The 14,656-nt window shown below is 29.2% G+C and overlaps 1 protein-coding gene and 1 long non-coding RNA gene across 4 annotated transcripts in view; one reads left to right on the forward strand and one right to left on the reverse strand.

The window, feature by feature from the left end:
- LOC129976742 (single-stranded DNA-binding protein 3-like) overlaps nucleotides 1–14,656 on the forward strand; it is a 297,319-nt gene that overhangs the window by 156,261 nt on the left and 126,402 nt on the right. The window lies entirely within an intron of this gene.
- Nucleotides 1–14,656, reverse strand: part of LOC129976743 (uncharacterized) — a 45,020-nt gene that overhangs the window by 11,022 nt on the left and 19,342 nt on the right. Inside the window, exons 2-3 of the long non-coding RNA XR_008785185.1 lie at nucleotides 7,620–7,675; nucleotides 95–145 (exon numbers count right to left, since the gene is read on the reverse strand). This is a non-coding gene — a long non-coding RNA (uncharacterized LOC129976743). The remainder of the gene's footprint in view (nucleotides 1–94; nucleotides 146–7,619; nucleotides 7,676–14,656) is intronic.

A 14,656-nucleotide genomic window follows, 5' to 3' on the forward strand; every position in this document is an offset into this window, starting at 1 on the left:
TTGTTCCCGATTTGAACTGTTGTTTTTAGTTTTAAATAATTCGTAAAAAGTGTCTTCTCCCCGTAAATATATAAACGAGAAAGAGTTTTCTTACCGATTTTGAAGTTCAAAGAAGAGAAATAATATCCGCTTCACTTCTTAGTATCTGAAATAGATAAAAGGAAATTTGAATTGAATGCTGGCATGCATGTTTTGATTTCATTCATCATTAAATGATAAAAATAAATACACTAATAATTATAAAGATTTTTTTAATAAAATCAGAGGAAAAATCGTATTGAATGATAAAATAAATTGGTATTTTGAAAGTAAGATTTGTAATTGGAATAATTGTAAAATGCTTTTTTTATTAAAATGAGACCATATACTTTTCTTTTATTATATGCATTCATCGCAAATTAATATCATTCAGCATAGTTTAATTTACTTGCATTCGTTTTATTTTATTAAAAATGTAAGAAATTGCGTTTCTACAAATAACTTCATGTGAATGTTTGGCTGTTTTCCAATTCAGTTTGTTTTAAATTTTGTTTAATTTAAATAAAATTATTGAGAGTAAATGACTTCAAAGAAAATTTCTACTGAATTTTTTAAGATGTCTTTCTTTTCCTTCTAATGAAAAAGAAGATTGAACTAAATCTGAAAATTATATAGAACCATAGTTCGAATAAACACCATTTAATTTGTCTCTTTATTACTTTACTCTTATTTTTAAATGCAAAAAAAAAAAAAAAAAAAAAAAAAAAAATCCTTATTTCTTTATAAATAGATAAAAGAAAAAAATCTACCATTTTAAAAGGAATTTTAAAATTCTATATCCTTAAAAATGAAAAATTTATTTATTTGAAAGTCTGCAAATGAAATTGATTTAATTTGAGACTTGATTTCCTCAGCTCAAATATTTTTTTTAATACATTGAGCTCTTAGATTTGAAGAGAATAAGGACGGTCTTCGACTAATTCGAGCTATGCAATCTTTTTAAAATAAAATTTATTTTTCCAAATATGCTTATTTTAATAGCTACCTCCTAAAAACTTGTTTTGAAATTCAAATCCTGAATCTACCTGAAAAACAGAAATATTTTAATATAAATGTATTTCACTTTATATTTTATTATTTTTATTCTTAATAAGCAAAGTTCTGCCATATTCATTAAAATTACGAACTATAAAACATGTCAAAATCCGTTCCTTGATGATCGAATCACGATTTAATAATTGCCGTAATCATAATCTTAAAAAAAAAAGAAAGAAAGAAAGAAAATCTTGATTTAATTAATTTTTGCTGGAAATTTTGATCAAAACTTTTTTTTTTTATGTAGCAATGAAATATTGATGGGGAAAAAAAAAAAAAAAAAAAAAAAAAACGTTAATGCAATCATATATAAAGTAAGCGAAAATTCGGTCATTTAAAGAAGTGACGATGCATTTGACCTGTTAATGAAATACATGAAATCAGACGAATATGAATCTTTTTAATAGCGAGTTAAATAACATGAAATCACATTATTTATTGTTAAGGAAGAATTATTATAATAACAAAATATACAAATATGATTATCTATAAATAATTCGAAAACAATTTTAATCATCTCTAAATGATTGACGGCTTCGCTGTTATTAAAGAAATAGAAACTGCCAGTCTTAAGAAGTTTCAGTTTAATGGTAAAATTAAACAATTCCTTCTGTATAGATTTTGAAAGAAGAAAAAAAAAAAAAAAAAAAAAAAAATTGAAGGGAAAAAAATGCTTTTGAATATCCTTAGGAAAACTTTTTAAAAATTGCATATTGGCTAAAGGCCAGGTATTAGCTTATTACTGTAGTCTTTTCAAAATTCTGAATTTGGATGAAGTACGATCATTACCTCCCAACATCTCAGTGGATTAGCAACTAATTTGTAATTTGGTCACCAGGAATCTCAATCTAAAGCTCTAAAAGAAGATCGATTCAAGCAGAAATTCAAAAAGCGCCCTAGGGGGGGGAGAAAGAAAAAAAGTGGAGGGGGGAAGTGAAAAGAAATAAAGAAAAGTGGATGTTGTGCTCTTAAGAGCAGTAAGAAGAGGGATTAAGATGAACGGACTTTTCCAAGCCGGTTGGTTTCTCTTCGCAACAGCTGTTGCCAGCCTTTTTCGTGAAAAGAGCCATCTTTTTTTGCGTCTAATGGGCACTATTCATCTCCTGCCCTAGAAGGGGGCACAGAAAGATCCCCTCGTCCACCTGACCTCAACTTTTTCAAACTCAACATGTCTGTCTGTCTCTTTTCTAACAGCTGGCGAATTTTTTCTCCAAGAGGCTTGCTGAGGTGTATTGGGCTGTATGGTGCGCTGCATACTATCACTTCCCTTGGGAATCTGTGGAGGTTTTTCTTTGGGGAAAGAGACAGCTTTAAGTTTCCTTTTTTGCGAGAGATTTGTTCCATTCTCGTCCCATGGCATATTCGTTGGGGTTCGATGCTGGACAATGAGAAGCACAATGCGCGTTATTTGCATGCAACTGGATCTTTTCTTCAATACATCTGTTTTCCGCCAGTGAATCTTTCATGCCAAAGCATATTATGATGCATGGTTAAAGACTTCTGGGGATTAACCCTGAATTTAAAATTAGTTCAAGCAGGTGATGCGTTTTAACACTCGGTTTGTTGTATTGTTCAATCCTTAGTGATGATATTTTATAATTTATTTTTATCAATCACAGCTTTTGATTGCCGATAGTTATTTAGTAAGATAGCTCGATTTATAAACGCCGCAATAATCTAAAAATTGTTACAGCACAATTCCAGTTATCTGCTTCATTTATAAAAATAAATAATAATATAAATCGTCAATCAAGTCTTTGTAGTTTAAAACGAGAATCAACGGAACTACTGATTTAGATATTTTAAGCAAACATTGTTTTTATACTTATTAAATTATTATGTTTTAAGTATATTTCGTTTTCTTCCTAAGAAATAACTGTTTTCTCGACAGTTATCCGTATAATCGATATCCGAATTGGGTCTTGTTCCATTACATGGATTAATTAAAGTCTATTAATATTCCTCTCTTTTTGTCTGAATTTTCAAGTCTATTGCACAATTTTGTATCAATTATTATTTTCCGAAATGTAATTTATACAGATATTTTTTGAGAACTAATGCAGCTTTTAATGCAAATTCTAATTTAGAATTTAATATAAAATTATTTTTAGTTAAAAAAATCAGATAAGTATTCGGATACTATATTTTTATTGTATTCGATTTATTTATTATTATTATAATATTTCGATACAGTAAAATATGCGCATGGAAGTCATATTTTACATGGAAGATATACAAACATTCTACTTATTTAATTTCTAAATTTTTTTAAAGTTCAAATAATTGTTTTAAAGAAGCACTTTAATGAAATGGATAAGCATATAAAAAGTGTTATTACTTTTATAGTAAAATTTTGTGTCACTTATCTATTTTTAATAGTATTTTTCAAACAAAATTATAAGAACAGTAACAATAATGATAAATGCGAAGCTAATTCAATTTTAATAGGTTAAATACATAAAGTAAAAGAATAATGTTATACAAATGATAATTTCATTAAAGAAATAAAAATCCTAAAGAAGTCAGTATTTCTACGCGAATAAATATTCGAGGATATTATTTGTTTTACGTTTTTAAATAATTTTTTTTTATTTCTTAAATTAAGTAACTTCTTTTGAATATTCGAATCAAAAGCTATTACATAAATTGCTTAATTTTTTTAAATCTTCCTTTCCATAGTGAAGTATAATCTTATCTCAGAAAGTTTCCTTAAGTTATTCAAAGATTTATTTGATTTCCTTTCATAGATATGCCTATATCATCCCTTCATCTACTAATACGTGCTTCTCTCAAAAATTCTTATTCACATTATAAGCATTCTCCAAGCTGGTAGAGATAATAGACATAACTGCGAATTTAAAAGGCATGACTTATCGTAATTGGGGTGGAAGTCGACATTAAACGATAGGTTACTGCTCTTCTACTGAACAAAGAGCACGCACTAGAGTTCCAAGCTCAGAGATAACGTATTTAATGTCGTTGTTTCATAAATAATCAATGCAAAAGCAATCTTCCAGTAGTATCAATGCGATAAGACCGAAGGAAGGAAGCTAAGGTAAAAGCAGCTATTCATCTATCGATAAAAATCTTTTCCTAGCGGCATCGAAACACCTTCCTCCCTGATTACACAGTTCCATCAATTGTTGTCTGCTGAGTCTCCCTCTCAGGGATCGTGCCTTCGATCACAGAACTCGAGTTATCTACCACCGCTACTGAAACTGTGACCGACAGACTATTCGGCGAGACACGTTCAATGGAAAGTGCTCGTCGCCGAAATGCAAAACGCGCATCAAATATTCATCAAAGCGATTTGCGTGATACCTCGTTGAAGAAGACCCCTTTGGCCCACCCCCCATTCTGAATTGAAAATTACCGATGCTTCTCTTTGCACAGACGATCAATTCCTCTTTTCTACTCCCTTCAGATAAAAGCAGCGGTGATGAAAATGAAATGGTAAGGGGGAAGAGGAGATAGAACAGACCAAACGATAATCGGAGTGAGTCGAATTTGAATAACCGTTATTGCATACCTATAATTCGATAAGTCGTTTTCTCTGGGAAAGGGCCTCGAAATAATAGATCAAGCGATAATAGCTGTTTCATGCATTATTCTTTGAAACGCCACTCAGAGTAAGGTGTGTAGTTTGAAAATAGCACAGCGGGAGGGTGGGGAGTAGGTAAAGATATTATACACTATTGGAGAAATGTATTCTTGTTCTCGGTACCGATAACGGTAATTGCAATCGGTATTCGTTATGCTGCGCTTAAAACGGAATTTGAAGTATTTTATTTACATGCAAATGAGGCATAGATCGATTTGCTTGAAAATAAGTTTTTGTTTTAATAAGGCGACGCCCCCTAGATTGTGACACCTCAGATGCCAGTTACTGTCACCGTAGTTATAATCTCCTGATTTTTAGATTTTATATAAGTGACTTCGTCTAGTTGAAATTTGAAATGTCAGTCACTTAGTTCGGCAGATGCCAGTGGATATTTTCTTCGAAATGTTAAGTATTAGTTTTTCAAGTATCACGTCAAGTTGAAGTTATTATTATTTTTGAAATGAAAGCACCAATAAAAGATACTTAACATGTCATTTATTAGATCATTTAGTTATCTTTTCCTTTTTTATTTTTTATTTTATTTTATTTTCTAACTGACGTCTTTAAATGGCTATTCTCGCAAAGAACCTGGAATTTATTTTAAAACTAGTAATATAGGTATTGTGAAAGTTCATAAAAAACGATTCCTTGAATTTACTTTTCAAAAAAATATGTTTCATATTTATTTCATTTCATACAGACGCATGCTGAAAATTACATTTTTATATGTTTAGTTTGGTATGATAGTTAACTTATTTATTTATTTTTTTCATTTGAGCTTTTCATATAAAATTTTGAGCGTTGATAAAATTTTTTCCATTAACGTGCAACGTGCTCCTGCAGCTTAAATTTTATTTTTATTTTACACGAAATAAATTACTGAAAAATATGATTAAATTATTTTTTAAAAATGCATTAAAAATAAAAATTTAATTTGTTGATTAAAACATTAGCATCATTGAAAAGATTATTTTTTGAACTTCAATATGATATAAAAATCAATTTTATAATATAATATTTTTGGAAGTTTATTGCGGAAAAACGCCGCAATTTCGATTAATTTTTAATTATTTAAAATTCTAATTTAAAAAAAATAGCTCCGAGGGACACATATTCCCGGCCCCCAAGGTATATGCATGCCAGATTTGGTAGCTGTATTTCGAACGTTTTGACTTATAGAGCACACACACACACATACACACACACACTGAGCTTTATTATAAATGTAGATAAAGAATGTAGGTGAAATAATAAAATAAAATAGATATGTCATCACCACAAATATCTCGTAAACAAATTGTTATTTTGCAATGCTGGAATCATAATTAATGGCACTTGCTGATAAATATAGGCATTTTAAGGGGGATAAATATAGGCATTTTAAGGGCTATACCTAAAAAATTGAAGTAATCAAATTTTCTGATTCCAAAATTTCTTTCTCATGTTTGCAAAAAGATTTCTTTTTTGTAAATAATTGAAAAATTTATAGCCATTATATAGTTAATATAAAACATTCGAAAGATAATGTTTAATAAATAAAAATGATATTTATTAACAATTTAATTTCTTTACATAGAAATTTCGTTGATAGAACTATTTTCTTTTTATGTCTCAGTATTTAATTTAAATCACTTTGACATAAAATCCTGTGCTTTAAATTTTATTGTTTTTGAAACAACGAATATATTTTTTTAATTGTGCAATATAAAACTTCAAATATATAATAAAAGAGAGGATTATTTTAGAACATGATTTTCATGGATTCAATAATGCACTTTTGATGCACTTTAATGGATTTTTGAAGTCAAGAATGTAATGTTTACTTAAAGGAAATTGTGTTACTTAGTCACAAATTTCAATTTATAGAGATTAGCTTCATGCAACTCCTTTTTATATTATAGAAATTTTTAAAAAAAGCATTTAATCTCTATTACAAATTTTTTCTCAAATACATGTATATTGTGTTTTACTTTTTTTTTTCTCCCACACGATTCGTATCATTTTTCTCATTTTAACATTTCCTGAAAAGAAAATCCAGCTCCGTAAAAATTCGAAAAACAGAGCGAAAATATAATTCTTTTAACAAGTGACATTTTTTCCCTCTAGCAACCAAAGAGAAACCAACTAAAATTTTGTAAAACATATTTATATCGATCTTTCGAATTGCACCTAAATCTCGCTTTTGAATTGCAAATTTCTTACTTTTCAATACTCGCTTGAATTTTTGATTCCCAAGCTGTGGCGTTTATTATATTGGACATGATGTTTTAAAAGAAATTTCAATTTCCGTTTACGCTTTGTTAGTTTTCAAGAATCTAACTAGAAAATAAAAGCGCTTTGAATTAAATAATAATTTTTTTTCTCTTTTTACATGAAAGGCTTATTGATATAAAAAAAAAGTGGCCTGTTTCTCTGCTTTTCTGAATAATGCTATGTAATTTTAATATTTCTACTTTTTTAGAAAAGCCGTCTTATGATTTCCAATTATTTTGTTTAAAAAAGTCCGCTTGATTACTGAGGCAATAAACATTTATAACTAATTTCTTTTTCGTCTAAATAGAAATATGTTTATTAATTTTGTTTTGCAGATATTTTCTCCCTTCTTTCCATCAGGTAAATCTGTATCAATTTGTCTTATTTATATTTCTTTTTATTCTCCCGTTGTGGCAGACAAGTTATGTTATTTTCAGGAAGCCCCCCCCCCCTTTTTTTTTGTTGCACCGAAAATATTTTGCCACAATTTTTTCTCCTTCTGATACAATTTATTTTTAAACCTTCTAGGCATCAAATTTCATAGGCTATACTTCAAACATATTTATAAATAATTTCTAAATAAATTAGTGATGACATTTATAAATATAGAAGGGGGGGATGACACACACATTATTAATTCTTAAAGCCTGTAAACATTACATCAAAACTTTTTTTACAGGAAATATTTTACCTGTTTTTGTTGATCCTGTTACAATTACTTCTTTGCATCGTTACGGGATCCTTCACCTATAAAAATAATTTAAAATTAGTTTAAAAGAAATTCTACCTTTTTTCTTTATTTATTTTATTATTAAAAAAGCCTAGTATGATCTTTATATTATGAATTTGAAAATGAATACTTTTGTAATCATTCATAATTCTGTTTTTAAAATATGCAAGCTTAGAAATAATTTCTAACTTTTCTGTATTTAGCGATGAAGATTTAACTTCTGCTGAAAATATTTCTTTTAAACAACTAATAGTTAATTCTTGCACGCATGCATTGAATGTTTCGAAGACAGTGAAGTCTCTTCAATATGTAAAACGTCCCCCCCCCCCCCCGTTTTTCATGCAAAAGTAAATATTATTTTAAAAGAATTTTTATGCACATTTTTGTCCAAAAAAAATGGGAAGCTTATTTAATATTTCCGTCCCCCCCCCCCACGTTTTAATTCTTTTTTAGTGTGTAAATTACAGTATTGTGTTTCTTTTTAGTTCATCCCCCCTTCTTTCTCTCTCTCTCTCACACACACACATCGTTCTTGTATTGTCATGTTACATTTGTTCGGTATATTTCTTTTGCCATTTGGGAGTTTAGATTTGAAGGCGAAGATTTAAGGAAAGGATGAAGAAAGAAAGAGGGAGGTATACGAACAGATTTAAGTGCATGTTTTAAGTTTTTTTTTTTTTTTTTTTTTTTTTTTTGAAGTTATCATTGAAGTTGAGTGTTCCCTCTTTTATTTCATCCGTGTTTACTTAACAAACTACGAAAGGTTTAAAAAAAATTGAATTGTTCCCATTCGAAAAACCTCTTTTTATACTTCTCTGAAAGCATTTGGTTTGTGTTCTTGATCAATGTTTACTTACATTTCTGAAAAACATTTTGTTTTTCCTTGCTGCAAAGAAGGAATAAAAAATAAAATCCCAAAACTTATCGTCTGTGTTTTCGGAAAATGGATGAACGAAGATTTTTTTCTTTCCTTTTTTCTTTTTTATTATTAGCGTTGTGTTATTGTTTATTGATCGGCGCTAAGTGAGTTTCTGTTCTGTTCTGTTCTGTTTTTTTTTTTTTTTGTGTGTGTGTGTGTGTGTGTGTGTGTGTGTGTGTGTGTATGCGTGTGCGGGCGCTTGTTTCTTTATGTCTATGTGTGCGCTTTGCTTTCTCTGCGGTACTTATGGCTTAAAATTGTGTACTTCAATATCGAACCCGGTTCATACACGGCTTTTATTACCTTTCATAAAGTTTGACGGAAACTACAGGTTTATTGCTTCGGATATTTCGATTCGACCGAATGAATTTGTCAACCATGAAGAAATATTTTTTGTCTCAGTTTCTTTCTTTTTTCTTTTCTTTTCTATCTTTTCTTTCTTTCTTTGGTGTGTACATCTTTGAAAAAAGAAGACACTTCTTAAGCTTCGATTCTTTTTTCATTTGAGTGTGTTTGTAGATTCACCATAATATTTCTTAAAATGTATATTTCTGTATGTGCAGGGTTTAAAACTAATTCAGGAAATCTATTTACATAATACTTTATAAATTTTTGTTACTAGTTGGTGATTTTTAATTTTTGTTTATCATATGCCTTATTTTATCCCCATTTCATTTTAGATTTATTATTATTATTATTATTTGCACATCGAATCAATAAGAAAACCATAAACGGTCTTATCATTTTTTTTTATCTCCTCCTATTTAAACCATGGTTTTATTTCGAAAATAATGGCTAATCAACCAGAAACATGTGGTGGCATATACATATTGCGATTGATTTGAATAGGTTAACAGATTTATTTTATTTACGTTTTGTTTTCCCTTTTTCTTGATAAATATATAAGATGTTTCGAAGGTGAATTATTGTGACTGCTTTTAGAGAATTCGAAATAATTTGAGTGTTTGTTCAGTAAATAGTTAGATTATCGATGAAATCAGATTTTCCAAAATAGTTAATTTTGTTGCATGTAAAAAATTGAAAGGGGGTGAGATAAGGAAGAAAATATCTATTTAAAACCTTTATAAGTGATGTTTTAAATACTGACTTTCGCAAATACATGCTTAGCACTGCATGCCCAAAAATTTAATTTTGCACCAGGAAACTAAAACACTTTCTTATAATATTTTGCCTCAAATCGTCTTTAAGTTTTGAAAAGTATCAAGAGAGCAAAATAAATGGTAAAATATTTGCCAAGAAGTAATTGAACAATTTATAGAAGAGAAAAGGGTTACAGATCTTAGTGTTGATTTTAATTTCGGGGACTTAAAGCATCGACAATCTGAGTAAAAATGATATCTTAAAACGACAATTTTAAAAGTTAACTTTTGACGTTAACTAAAGTCTAAAATTTTAGTTAATGTTAAATGTAATTAAATTTCTCTCAATTGTAATTAAATTTCTTGAGATACATTTTCTTGAATTAAGCGTTGTGTTTGTCATTGTATTGAAGAATATGAATCATATAAGTAAATCGACGTAGTAAAACTTTAAATAAATTTTTCAAAAACATTTCTTAACCCTCTATTCAGCACATTAGCATTTTATTTAAAAATAGAAAGAGCCATTACCCGGAATGTTTTTTAATAGCAGATTGCAAATATATGTTAGTGTCTTTTATTTGTTGCATCTTCTTTTCATTAAAAATCTTTCAAAAATTTTTAGTAATATTTCATTAGGGAGATGTTTCCTTCTTCAAAAGGTATTAATGTCGTCGAAATCTCTTACATTAATTAACGCTTTTTTTTCACAGTCTGCCTCGTTATTATTAGTTATTTTTTCTATTATCAAACATTAAAACATATTTGCTGAAAAGATCTTAGAAAAAGACTGGGAGTGGGAGGTGAAGGGAAGAAAAAACGCTGGTAATCAGAAATGAAGAATAATTATCCGAAGAATTGACTGTTTTTCTTTTCTTCCTTTTTTTCTTCTTTCTGTTCTCATATGTCAATTAATTATCTTTGCTTCCTGCTTAACAACTCTTTGGCAGCTAATGAATTTATAAGTCGCGGCGAAGGGAAAAAAATGTGTACTGTTCAAACTCATAGATTAGAAGGGGGAGAAAAAAAAAATCTAGTCCTAAATGTGGGGATTTAAGGAAGGGGAGGGGAAAAAAAGAAAAGAAAAGAAAAAGGGTTTTAATGTACTTGATTTTAAAGATTAAGAAGCAAACTTAAAAGTTTAACTTTTTTTTTCTTCTTTTTTTCTTATTTAACACAAAACTACTTTAAAATGCTATATATGTATAAGAAAAAAACGTGTTAAAAATAAATAAATAAGTAACAAATGTTTTTGATCGGAGCATTTAATTTTTGAGTCCTCAAGGGCGTATCCGATTTTTAGCGTGCATTCGAGCATTATTTATTTAGCTACGTTTGTACTGAAAAATATTTTCGAGTTACTGGGAAACGTTTACGAAAGGTACCGGTGAGATCGATTGTAATTTGTTATGCAAACAATGTTTCTTTTTCCGGATTAAAATGTTTTCTTGTGTAAACAGACTTTTTCTCCGAATTACTATGCAGTATTTCGTAGTATATCTTGTTGAGTAAAACATTTTTTTTTTCTTTCCCTTTATTGATTTTTCTAAGCAAATTAAAACCGTTCGCTTTTCAAATATTAATTTTTTTTAGTTCTTTGTTTGTTTCTAGTAGGTTATTAAATGAATTTATATTTTTGTCTTTAGTTTTTATTAAGTTTTTTTTTTTTAAATTTATATTAGCTGCCTTCAATGACAAGCTGGTTCACATATTATATTAATAGCACTGGTTTAGTTAAGTCAAGCAACTTTAAAATGCTCACCGTGTTTAACTTCTGGCAAACTGAAAAGATTGCTTGTTATGAACATCCAAGAAATGAATTGGAAAACAAAAGTAAACATCAAGGAATACATTTATACTGTCCGCTTCAAGATCTCATAATTTTTTGGACGATTTAATTCTCTAAAGGAATGACATGCAGTAAAATCTCCGCGTTTCTGAAAATGTCTTTTAGTTTTTGAAGCTAACTTCCGTTCCGTTCTTTAATCTCGGTCCTATTTTAATGAAATAAACGCCCACCGACGTAGCGCTAAAGCGCGTCGAATTTCTGCTCCTGAGACTGACTGATTCTATATTAAAACTCTTTATTCCTCTTAACAACTGCCGGAAAAAAGGATAAATAATAACACAAGGATACGGAAATATAATAATGGATACGATCACAGTTATTTACGTATATAACAACCGCGACGATTAGAACATTCTTGCAACAATGCATAAAGAAACAGTTTCGTTGAAGTAAAGCTAAATTATGTAAAAAGCGCCTTTTTTTTTTCTTCTAAGATAAATAGTTGCGAAGGGGCGAATATCTAGGGCAGTTAAAAAATATACGTTTATCCATAAATTTTAAGTATTTCTTGTGTATTCTTATTATTTTTAAATCCTTTTTAAAAATTTGAAAAATTAAATTATGATAGATTAAATAGTGTATAGTTTTGTACTATGTTCATAGTAAGGAATGATAGATCGTATAAATTTTCTCTCCCGCTCGAATTATTTTAATTCGCAACGTTGCAAAAATTTTGACGCCAGGTTTAATTTCTCCATCTTTTAATGTAGCAATTCAAACAACTGTGCATTAAGGATTTGCAGACCGATATACTATTATTATATCTAAATATATGAAACATAAATAATGCTAATAACTATCCTCTTAAAAAGATCGTTTGTAAACTAAATAATACTACGCTGATCAAACGATATTATATTCTTACAGTAGATTCCATAGAAAACAGTAGGCCATCTTAAAATTCGTGAATTAAAAAAAATGTTCATTTTCTTTTTCTGTCCAAACTTTACTCCTGGTTTTTAGATTTATTGCTTAAAAAAGCAATCCAAATTATATTTTTTGTCAAATATATTACCAAGTTGTAACATGGAAATATTCATTTGTATATTTTAGACCCTGAAGAATATATTTCTTTCTTAGAACGTTCTTTTTATTGCTGTTATTATATATTTTTCTATTAAATAAGCAATAAATTAGAGTCAGATTTTTATCTTGCTGTTCTACTTTTATTTAAGGTGAACTCTGTTGTCAGAAAATATCGCTTGAAAAGGTTGCTTGAAGAGTCTCTTTATTTTATTCCATGGGAATTTTGTGAAACTCGCAAAAAAAAGTATTTTATTTCAGTCAAGTGTAATACATAAATTATTCTCAAAGTATATAAATTGAAAACATGATGTAAAAAGCATCATATACATAAAAAAAATAAGATAAAGATAGTACTACTTATCTATGAAATATGCAAAGAAAATGTTCAAAATCAATATTGCAAGAAATGCCGACTTAACTTTCCTTTGTTTCTAAAAATAAACTCAAAAATCGAGCCACGCTTCATATATCTTCTTCATATATCTAGATCAAGACGGCATATTCAATCTCTACATTTCTTGCGAGGTAGCAATTCTCAAATCTTTTTTTTTTTAATGCAATTTTTATTTTCTTTTACTTCTTTCATTTCTTTTTTGTTGCTTTACATTTATCGTACTCTACTGCCAGAAATAATATACCCTTGGAATATAGTTTTAATAATTGGTTATTAAAACACTTAAAACGAATTAGTTTGTTAGATTTTTCTATTTCCCAAAGAGCATTTATTTATAAACCCGTTTACTATTTTTTTTTTTTTTTTCTAAATAGATGACACCTTTTGCTTCTGATTTCGGTTCAATTAATAATCTGTAGAATACTTGAGCGCTTGTGAATCATGCGTAATTTTTTATTTGATTTAATTTCTGCTAATAAATTTTGGGAAGTGATAATTCTGTGCCCATATGATGCAAAGCATGATGGTTAAAGGGTTAAAAATCCTCACTGCAATTTATTTATCTAGACCTACATTCTGAACCTAGAATAATAGCCAAAACATCGGAAGTTTACCCTTTCAGTGCGAATGGAGCTCACGAAATTTATTTTTCGATATATTAGTTATTTTGCTAAGATTCTTAATTATGATCAGTGGGAACCTCATTGTAAATCCTGTTACAAGAGCTCCAATCACACATAAACAAAAAGAAACTTCACATACCATGAAATTGATCTTCCACCGCAGAGGGAAAAAAAGCAAAATCAGCTTTCACTTCAAACCATTAACTAATTTTTATCTTCTGTTAATGTTAACCGATAAGACTTGCCCAATTTGGATAAGAGAAAGAATTAAAACACCACTTAATTGAATCCGAAAAATTCTCCGATAATATCCTTCCTCTCAGCGTTCATGATGGATAAGGGCGGGGAAGTGTAATAAAAATTTAATCTGCTGTATGGCAGTTCAGATAAATAATAATAATAAAAAGCCCCAGATGGATAAGCGAGTGTTGTTGACAGATTTGATCGAAAGAAGGAAACCTTTCGCAAGTGGCCTCATGGAAATGAAATACGGATCTGTTATCCGGCCTGCCGGATTGAAATGGGCTCGTGATCCGTGACACTTAAATGGAAGCTTCTTGCAATTGAATGAAATATCTTAGAAGTGTCGCTGGCAACCGTTGCTCGGGCGATAATATCCGTTAACCCCCTTCCGCCGCTGCGAAAAGAAGAGGGACGCATCCGAAATTGAAATCGGTAGTAGGTGTGCCCTTAAAAGCAGGTGTACTTACTGAAGATGTATAAATTGCATGCCTTTTTCTTCTGTGGCATTGCGATTTCATTTAGTTGGACATCTATAACTTAAAAGATGTCATGGATAAGTTGAATTTGACTTTTTTTTCCCTCCTTACACCCATCTATTCAAAAATATTCGTGTTATATATATATAATATAAAGGTAGGGACAAGGCTGAGAAAATAAAATGGATTGAAATACTCTTTAATGGGAAGAAAAACGAGAGTTTAATAATTTTTTAAAAGATGTTTATTTTTACATATTTATATTGAACAAGTTAATAAAAGCACTTTCTGCTTTTGTTTTCACGACCCGAAAATTACGTACCTTTTAAGATTTCCGCATCAGATTTATTAAATAAATTGATCTTTTT

The sequence above is a fragment of the Argiope bruennichi genome, chromosome 7 (genome assembly GCF_947563725.1).
Source record: "Argiope bruennichi chromosome 7, qqArgBrue1.1, whole genome shotgun sequence".
Lineage (NCBI taxonomy): Eukaryota > Metazoa > Arthropoda > Arachnida > Araneae > Araneidae > Argiope > Argiope bruennichi.